Below are 11,022 nucleotides of genomic sequence, written 5' to 3' on the forward strand. Positions count from 1 at the left end.
TGGTGAACATAGTGAAGAATTTAGCAGCTAAAAAGCCAGATATTTGCACCTGCTATGAGGACACAATCACAACTCTGCTCTGTATGTCTGTGCTAGATGCGCACAGTAAATAGGCATCTGTTTACTATAATGTTTGCCCTATCAACAATACAGGGTGATAATATTGATAATATGCTGTGTGTATGCGCAGCTGAGAGAGAGAGAGAGAGAGTGAGAGAGAGCGAGAGCAAGCGTTCCTATTTGTTGTTCTACAAATGCAAATGTGTGTGCACGTCGCCTTCAGATGCACATGTGTCAATATCAGTGAAGCGTTGCGTTGCTGTGCATCTTCTGGACAGCTAACTTCATTTTCCTGTTGTATTTAAATGTGTTGTAGTGGTTGGTTGAGAAGTAAGATTTACCATGAAAGCAGGTGATGAGCGGCTATGTTGAATGTTGCTAATAGTTTAGCCTCCTCTCTACTTGTTAACTCAACAATGGCTCAAGCTCTTATAAAGCGACCATTATCACCACCATTACCATCCCCTCCCGGCAAGAAACCACGTTCGCCGTTTCTTATTTTCTCTCTCATGAAAAACAGTAACTCTGTTCATCTTGGAGTCATGTGATTTGCATTGGATTTTAAGAGGGACACATTTTCACAGTCCTATGTTACCCTGGAGCACAGTCCACCCAGTCATGTCACATTATTGTCCTCTCCAAAGCCCCAGACCTCCACCAGAAGTAGATTTTGGGTAAATACCATTTTACAGCTAGTTAACAAAGCACCAATGCAGAGTATGGACAACACTGAGATGCTATACAAATTAAAAATAAAAAAATTAATTAACTTACAACTACACATGCTAATTTGAACGACTGCAAATGCTACTGCAGGTTTTACAGACTGCTTTTTGGCGGTCAAGGGAGGAACTCCCATCAGAGCTGGACAGGAATGACTGCCTGATATATTAAAAGATCAGTATTGGACCACTATATCATAATTGTAGGGGAAGTGTTATTACATTATTTTTCATCTTGGCTCAGCCACACTGAAACATGTCAGTACTTTTCAGACATCCCTCGTGCTGACCTCTGTGACCTGGTATTAATGTTATTAGTGTAGGCCCTATGGTCTTTTTCCATTATAGATTACTGTGTTGACCCTTGGTTGACATCTGACTTGGTTTATCTGTTGATTCCAGCCGAAAGGGGTCACTGTCTGGGTCTTTCTGTTCTGATACTGCATCATTAAAATAAGTTTTCAGTGTGTGTGATAAACACGCATCACAATGAACCATGGGTCTCTGTTACAGGATGGTCTGTCACTGTGAGTTCACGCGTGTGCGTACACACACAAAATTCAGTGTATTTGTCAAGAGCCCAACATGCTATTTATAGTAATTTAGCCTTGAGGTGTGCAATATTTTAATAAATGTGTCAAGAGTAGCTATATGGGCCCTCTTAAACTTCCCCATCCTCCTCTGCACTAACACACTAACACAACAAACAGATGATGAAGAGCAGCCCAAGGACATTGGTGCCATTTGTAATTTAAAATGGAAGCAGGGTGAAAAAGAGAGGAAGAAATGGTGAATGACAGAGAAAACAGATAGCGATGAGAGTATTCCTGTAGGCGAGGATGTATATCTATAAAAGATGCAGGCTCTAACACACATCTGAGAATAGATTCCTGTTGGAATACGGGGTGCTTCGCCGCCGCCGCACAACACGAAGTAGTTCTGAAATGTTTTGCTGTTTCACAGGAACGCTTGTCCCTTGATGTATTATTAATCACATTGTACAGCTACAAATGTTGGGAATTACAGCTGCCTACATCGGCGTGACAATCATCCAGCATGAATTATCCATATGAAATGAAAGTGGTAAATGTAGATAAGCGGACTCACAGCTACAGGAGACAAGATCAATTTAAACGGAAACATCAATATTCATCTCAGAGCTTGAGAGTGGATTAAAGTCTCGTGTTGTGTCATGACACCGAGAAAAACTCAGAAGTCAAGTTAAAAACCTGTGTGTGCGTGTGTGTGTGTGTTTACTGATGGATTATTCTGGACAGTGGATTTCTTAAAGTGACTTTAGATTCGTTTGATGTTTGGAGATTTATGATCACTGACATGAGGGCTCAGTATATTTACAGAATAGCCTGTTTTAATATCCTGCTCTGGTTTTACCTCAGGCAGTAACTTTGGTTGACAAGGCAAATCTCAAGCACTGAATTTTGTTTGGAGATATTTCTTCCCTTCAGGATACAAAAATAACATGTACATTTTAATTTGTGCGTCTCATAAAATCAGTATAAGGCTTAAAATAATCTAAAAGTATAACAAAACTAGTCTAAGGCTTCAGTCCAGTTTTATTTACCTAATTTAGGAGAGTATAATTAAATCATGATGACAGTGTTTTTTTTGTCCTGCAGTGGTTCCTCTTCATATATTAGTTTGCTCCAGTGACTCTCACAACTGTATAAATAGCCACAGGAGCCGTGAAATAGAGGAAACACTGACTTTTAGCATGCTCTGTTAAAAGTGGGGCAGGTGGAAGCCCCCTCAGTCAACAGGAACATCACCGTATATGTCAATTGATTAGAGTGGCACTTAACATTTATAGATTAAGTCTAATACATACATCCCCACCTAGCTCAAATACCCTAATGCATATCCTGAATCTACTTAATCTGACTTAACCCCAGTTTAACCCCATGGTCACACTCTGTATATCGTGTGTAATCATAGACTGATTCCATGTCACACTTACATATTAATCCAAATATAATCTGTTATATCTCCAAGGCCTTCTTTCTATTTGTGTCTTTTAATTCAAATTATACTCCTAAAGGAGAAAAAAAGGTATCGACCATAAGCCTAACATTCATTTATCATACCATCAATAAAGAAAACAAAAACTGATCCTAAGATACATGCATGACTGTAGAGAGCATATGTTGATATGACACTCCTTTAACATTAATGGAGCGTTAGCATTAACGTTAGCTGCTGTTTATTTACCAGTCTAGAAGAAATGTTGAGAGTTCAGCATCAAACTTCATTCCTTTACTCACAAAGAGCTGACTCCATTGGTGGAAAGCAACACCGCTCTTGTCTCCATCACGTCTTTTCTTCTACTGAAGTTAGCATGCTAACCAGCTAGCCCTGGCACGTCTCATCCCTTTGTAATAATGACTCACTATAACCTCCAATCTGCCCTGAAGACGCAGTGCTGCTCAGAAGGCGTATTATAACTCCGGTATCATAAAGACAACGATGGCTGAAACAACAATCACCACCAACGGCCTCCGGCGAGAAACCATGTTCGGCGGCAAAGAAAACTTACAAGTTTTCACACAGCCTCTTTAAAGAACTGTTTAACATCTGGAGAACATCATCTCCCAACAAACCTTGTGGGTGTCTAATAAAACCTGCAATTTCATATTAAATACGCTTCCCTCTCACATTTTGGGTAATATTGTTCAATAGGCAGCCATTATTTGGTAGTTTAAAGAAAAAACGAAACAGAAATAAAGAAGGGTGACAACATTACATGAGCCAGCAAAATAGAATAGTTCCTTAGTTTCCCAGGGCTGCCCCTTCTGCTTTGTTTTAACACCAAGAAACATTTTTCTGTTCATACAGAAAGGTAGAATAGAGGTAATTAGGTTGTGTTTATCCCATTGAGAATCCCAAATAACATTTTATTGTTCTTCTGCAAAAACTCTCTGATCACTGATCCAACAACTAAGGCTTTGCAGACATTTTCATGGCAAAGAAAACTCAGTCTCTTTAAAATAACCTCAGTCTGACCCCCTCTAGATATCTGTAGCAGCATGAAAAAGTAAACTGCACGTCATCTTCATACTTTACTGACCTTGTCCAGTCTGGAACATCATATAACATTATGAATTAAGGCCGCAGCAGTTTCAAGGGCAAAACAAGCAAACGACAAACATGCAGCTGAACTAAGAGTTGAGGTCTTTGAGGGTTATTAATATACAGCTGGCAGAGGGACAGCAGAGGGAGCTGCCATATCCTGCTCTGCAGCCGGTCCACTGCAGAGCCGTGAGGTCACTTTGTTGTGTCTCCCCAGGAGGTTTCCTATGAAGCAGCCATTCCTCCTCATTCCTCATTCCTTCCCGCAGTGTAGGAAGTGAACTCGAGGAACCCTTTGTAAACACACAGGAGATTCAGGATTTGTGCGACCCTGAGGTCATGGACACGGTGGGAATGGCTACGAATGAACTCTGCCTCTGTCTGGAATATGTGCATCCTATTTTCCCCCCATTTCTGTTCACTTTGTTAATTTTTCTTTTCTTTGTATATCTTCCACTGGGCTTCATTTATTACAAAGTGAGAATAGGAAAGGCATTTTTTAATTGGAAAAAGTGTAAAAACTATTTCAGGGGAATGCACGCACACACACACACACAGAGTTCATTATTCTGGCAGAATCTAATTAATTTTACATCCAGTACAAGTTCTATCTGATTTGGGAATTATCAGCAGTGGGGAAAAATGGGTACATTGTGGTTTTGTGTTGTTTTTCTCATTTATTCTTGCAGCATAAGTACAAATACTGTATCGAAATCAATGGTACCCTCCAGCATTAATGAACTGTCAGCCCCAGTGAACATCTTGTTATTGGTGATAAGGGAAATCCACGAGAAGAGCATGAACAGTTGCCTTGGGAGTCTTATGAGCTCTTATGAGGGGAGCTATGCTGCCCTCCCTTTGTTTTTGTTGCCATGGTGCTGGCTCATCCATTCCCCACATTTGTCCATGGCATTTCACAGTACAGATAGTGTTACTATTACTCTCACTCTGTAAGACCCCCCCCTGCTCCCCTCCCTATGCACATCTCTGTGCAGTCTCCAGTACACCAGAGTGCCCCATCAGCACCTACGTGCCATCTGCAGGCACAAGACTCCGAGCAGACCCACTGGGTTTATCTGTCACTGAGCAGACTGTGGGACAGGTGAGGTGGTGAGGTGAAAAATAACCTTCTGGCTGGCTGCTCTGAAGAGCCAGAAAAAGAGGAACCCCCCTGAGTAAAGAGAATGAATTGAAAAGGAGAGGCGTATCATTCTTCTTCTTTCTGATGGGTGCTCTCATTTCAACAGCCTGCTGCTCGTGTGTGTAATGTTTGTGACAAAACAATCAGGGGAGCTCATTGTGTGAAGGCTTCCTGGCTGGGTCAACAATAAGACTGTGTGATCTCTGATACTGATGCCATGCACACTGAGAAAATGGTGCCAACAGTACATCTTTCAGCTCCATCATTTTCCTCTCTCATTTCATGCATAAATGCATTAAATGCACTAATGAAGACGTTAGACTTGAGGTTTGGCAGCATAAAATTTGATGATTTTTTTTTTTTTGCTGCTGCTGCTGCTATAAAGAAAAGGTGCCATGTTACTACCATCTACAGCTGTGGTAGCTTTGCCAAAAATAGTCTTGTCGTCTTGTTCCATCCATCAGCGATGTGGTTGACTGCCTCGCTATAAGCAATTACCGCTCCAATTGGACTTAATGACACTGAGAGGGAGGCAGATCTGCAGCTAGGGGAGCAGCTATGTGCTATTTATAAATCTTTTGAAAAGACACCTGACGCTGCTCCATCAAAGCGGTAGAGCTCCAGCGAGAGTACCATGATCCTGTGTGCCAGCCAGTGATTGGCTCAGGTGTTCCTCTACCACAACATGACCTACTTCTGTAGCTGGTGGACCTGGACGTGCGTGGAGTCAACAAACATATGGACGATGTCATCATTTTTATCTGCAGCATCTGGAAATCTTTTTTGTGTCAGTCTGACGCTCGGGGACGAACATTTACCTGCAGCTCCTCTGTGCTTTATCAGCCCCCCCCTCCCAAGTTTCTCATGCAAACTGAATTTTAAGTTCAACCACCTTGGAGGCCTGCTTGAACAGCATTCAGCTAATTATTCTCCTGTTGAGATATTCCCTGTGTCGGGAGGTGTCATCCATCTTTGTCCATCGCAGCTCACTCCAGCATGGTGGCACATGACAGCTTCAGCATGAGTATCCACAGACTGATTGATACCTACACTGGCACTCCCGCTCAGGGTTAATGGAAATGAATGACACCACGTGCAGAACGTCTCTCAGGCTCTACATGCTACATTAGCTGCTACCAGGGGAGGTTTTGCCAGGAGCACAACTCCACTTCCTCTAAATGCACACATCCCACAGGATGCCTTTTGGCAGCTACACTACCTTTAACATGACCAGACTTGGACTTAAATTTTTCTGAATACATCTGGGGAGGGTAGTGTGATGAATCAGCCAGCTGGGGTCTAAACAATGTGCTTATTATCTCGTAGGTTTCAAGGCATTGGCCTGCATTCAGTAAAGTAGAAACTGTGGGTCTGCGAGGATCTAATTAAACACTGAAGTTTTTTTAAGGCTTGAAAAATGAAAGCTTCTATAGTTGATATGTTTATATTGACAATGGATCAAATTCTTATGTGTATTTGAAACCCACAGAGAATAATCACCCGCCTCTGCAACTTCCATTAGCTCTACAGAGCATTTTAGCATCTTTCAACTCATTGTTTTGGTTTTACAGCCAACTTTAATGTTTGGGTTCATTCTCACAGCTCCCATCATCCTCTTTTCCAGAGGACAGCTGCTTTTAGTGAAAAAGCCCATTTTCCTAGCAGCTTGAAATATTATGTTACTCTGTATGGGCTGGATGAATAAAGCAAGCGATGTTTGGAAATAGTCCTAAATGGTGACAATATTTTTGTGTAGAAAATAAAGAAATAGTTTAATAATGCGATGAGAATTAATACTGTATATAAAATCTTTTAAAGAGGCTGTAAGATTTACAGTAAAGAGCCGTGAGGTAATTTAATGCACTCCTGCTTGGAAAGGCTCAGCTGTCAACAGTCTGTGATCCATTAAATATCTGTAATAAGCTTGTAAGTATGAACATCAGCAGAAATACCTTTGATGAAGGGCTGCATCATCTATCATCATATGGTAATGATCTGTTTCACTTTGAATACAATGCAATTGATGCTTCTTGTGCATGTAAATCAAATATATTGAGATTCCTGCCTGACCATTAAAACCAAAACAGACCGCAGATTGCACATTTTCCAATATGTTCAGAAGCCCGTTGCTCGTCTTTCGCACTTCCAGTTCACACATTCCACTTTTCTCCGCCAGTTACACATTGCATTTCACCCACACACTCTACTTGAAAACGACTACCAACCAGTCACACTGCTGTGTTATTATCAGTCCAGTGTATGTAATCTAAATCCGTTCACATTTGGTAGAGTGACATGAGACACATGATTTGGAGAATCCGTTCAGTGAAATACCAGCGCGATGACACGGTGGCATTTAGCCAGAAAGATGAGCGCGGCTCTGGAAGGCTTCTAACCATAAGTAGAGCTGGCTCCTGCCTCAGCCGGCTGGAGAACAGGAGCCATATCTGATTGGTCATAAAGACATTGAATCGAGGAAATAAGAAGTAAAGTGACTGTTTACAAATGTCAGGCTGGTCCTGCCACGCTTGTAAAAGATAACATTACAGAGATCAAAGAACACCTGACTCCCACAATTGTAAGATAATGGAAAGTGACTTTTACAAATGTGAAGAGGTGGCCTTTTCGGAAAGCATTTCATCAAGTGCGGCCATGGCTGCACTGATTGCCTCAACCAACAGTGCATGCCAGAGGTAATTTTATTCTGCAGGTCAAATGGCTCTGCCAGTAATCAATCCACATACATTTAAGAGTGACATCTATTAGGCTACATGATGATTATGTGTCTGAGTCAAAATGAATGGTTTTTTTATTCAAACTAAAATTACACTGAACTTTTAGGCATTAAATGATGAACGTCTCAAAACAGATTTTTTTGCATTTCTACTGAGACTACACCATAAACTCCTCTCTCTCTATCATGTTATTTGCTGGCTTGCATGTGGAGTATACAACGACATAATGTACATAATAGGGATGGGGATTTCAAGCAAAAATTATCTTTGAAATTCGTTTCAAACTACTATTTTTGATTATTCTTCAAAGTTCGTCTGCCCCCGAGAGACTGGGAAATTAAATTTTTTTAAATAAAAATTTTTCTAATTTAATGACTATTCGAATATTTGAAAATCATGACCCATCCCCAGTACATAACTGTTTCACTTAGACTATATTTTTTTCCAGACGCACCATGTTGTGATACAAAACTGTTTCTATATAAAAGGGGCAGGCTCATTATCCTTCTATCTCATTGTTTTGGTTCATTCCCACTGTTCTCATCAAGCTTTTTTCCCCAGCCAAAGAAAGCAGGTGTTTTTTTAAACTCACTGTTCACAACCTGCCCAACAATAAACAACATTCAGACAACGCTACTGACTATCTGGTGAACGTAGTGGAGCATTTAGCGAACTAATAAGTCAGACATTTCCTTCCAGAGCTAGAGACCAAAACAGAGCAAAAATGGAGAGTGAATATTGGACTTGCATTCATCAGGTGGCCAGAAACGCAGCTCCAAATAAATGCTATAGTCGCTCTGTTACTACTGGATGTGTAAATGTGCAGCTGTCTCCCAACACGTTTCACCATAGCAACTTTACAAGGTAATGATATGTTAATTTTGGGGTTGCAGCTTGTTGCACTGCTCCCAAGTGGCCAAAAAATCTACTGATGTAGGTGTTGTTCAGCCCAGCAGCTGATTCAGTGAATCAGTAACAACGCATTAAGAAAGTGGTCAGTGTATAAACTCAAAGGTACCTAGCAACTAATCATTACATACATTTAGATTTCATTTGCATAGTCTCTAGACGTCTGTTTTAAAGTAATGTATTTTATATATAACACAATCCACAGTTATGACTACTATTACACTATTATTACAGTGAGTTTCTGATATGCTCCTTATATTGTGTTGTTGTTTGTTTGGTATATATTATTTTAGATTATTACGTTGAGACATTTTTCTGACAATGAAATGTCTAACCCAGAAAGTAGCTCCAACATGACTACTCCTCTATCTAGCCTCATTCCCCCTCTGAGTTGACTTGGAGAATAACAGCTACTAATGCACTGACCCCTCCGCCTGTGTTCCTACAGACCATTGAGAGAGTAAGGCTGACGCCCCCGGATACAGCGCCGGATGGAACTAACCTCCATACAGCTCAGGAAAAAAAAAAAAAAGGCTTTTTCTTTCAGTGGAGTAACATGACTACACATTAGAGGGCTCACATTTCCTCTAGCTGAGTGAATCATTGTCCATCTCCTCTGGGAGTTGGTCATTCTGGTGAGTGTGCAGTCTGGAGTTCACTGAATCAAGATTAAATTTAACATAACATAACAATTTAACATGGTTTTAACATAAATATGGAATTTTTTGCAGTACCAGGTGCTAAAACCTCCAAAAAAAACCCCAAAAAAACAAAAAAAAAACAGTGAAGAGGCAATTCATTTGATTGACGTGAATGCTTGGTATGTTCTTTCCGTCTCCTCTCGTCAGTCTGTTTAGGTTTGGAAGATTAGCCCTGAGGCGGGAACTGTACTCGCTGTGACCTGTTACCACTGCAGAAGGTCAGCACACCACTGGTGGCAATGGCAACACATATGTATTGTTGCTGTACACCCTCCCTGGGGCAGATGGGCATGAAGAAAGCAGCCAGTGTGATATATAGGCTATCCTGGTTCTGCTGACAACTCTGGATGTTTGTCCCATAATACAGTAAATTCTGTATCTATGTTTGTCCCACAGGGCAGTGTGTCTAGCATTTATTACAGCATACTCTCTGGAGTGACTGTGTAGATTTAAAGCTGCCATGTAGAAATTATGTCTGTCAAGTCCCCTCAGCACTATAAATCTTTAGTTGTATGGACAAATAAGCAACCATGCAAGCCTCTTAAATTCAACATTTTAACTACTGAAGCACATTATAATCCATATAATCCAAACTCACAACAGTAACTAACAGACATTTTGACATTAAAAGAAAAATTAAAATGACAGACAGCTCAAATGAACCAGCAAATGTCATGTCTTTCCCAGACAGGCAGAAGAATCCAGCAGATGGTCTCTTAACGTTCAATATGAGCACAGTCACCACGACCATGTCCTCTCTGCTCAGTTGTATCCATCCAGACCAAAATTTGCCTGGTTCTAACATTACAGGGAAGCAAATGTGTAGCATTCACATTCATCAGTGTCAGCAGAGGTCCTGAGGCAAGGTCAGTTCAGCTCCAATTTAATCCAATTGAGGAGTCAATTTTCTTCACAATTGAAAAAGCGGATGCTCTTTGGAGGTAGAAACATTTTGTTCTTTCTTTTGAGACATATTGACGAAGTTGGGAGGATTATTGGCATGTGAGACACAATTTTAATTGAGATTTTATATTGAATAAAAGAATAGAACTTCACTTAACTTCAGCCCAGTTTAAAAACAAAGTGATAATTGCAGTAATTGGAGGGGAAAAAAAGTTAAAAAAGAGGGGAAAAACCTCCCAGATTACCTCTTCACATTTTACTGAAAAGCTGAGCTTCATACAATTTTCTTGAACATCTGGCATATGTTTGAATATTGACTGGATAATATATCATCCATTTATTTGTTTTGTTTTGTTTGTAGTATCATCAGTATTTGTTGCATCAGCAGCACACACCTTCAAACGGTCTCGCCCCGAAACTTGACAGAAAGGCTAAAATCCTATCCTTTGTCACCGCCTCACACTGACCAATCAGTGCGTAAAGGGAGTTTGAATATCAGATATTTGGATGCAGCCCCCTAAATCCTGACATCTGAAAGGCGTTTCAGTCGCTGTTTGACAGGCACTTCATTTGAAGGATACTGACGCCTTAAGCCTGTCATCAGGAAGGTAGACTTATCAAGATTTTCCTGCATTTTCTGCCCAGAGCCATCTGCTCTTGATGTTTAGTGTTTCTGCTCGGTTAGCCACGAGACAACAAATTACAGCTGGTTCTTCCTGCTGTGGATCTCACTGATGTGAACAGCACCAAGGCCACATAGAGAAGAG

This window comes from Seriola dumerili, unplaced genomic scaffold (genome assembly GCF_002260705.1).
Source record: "Seriola dumerili isolate Sdu_G_001 unplaced genomic scaffold, Sdu_1.0 BDQW01000073.1, whole genome shotgun sequence".
Taxonomy (NCBI): Eukaryota; Metazoa; Chordata; class Actinopteri; order Carangiformes; family Carangidae; genus Seriola; species Seriola dumerili.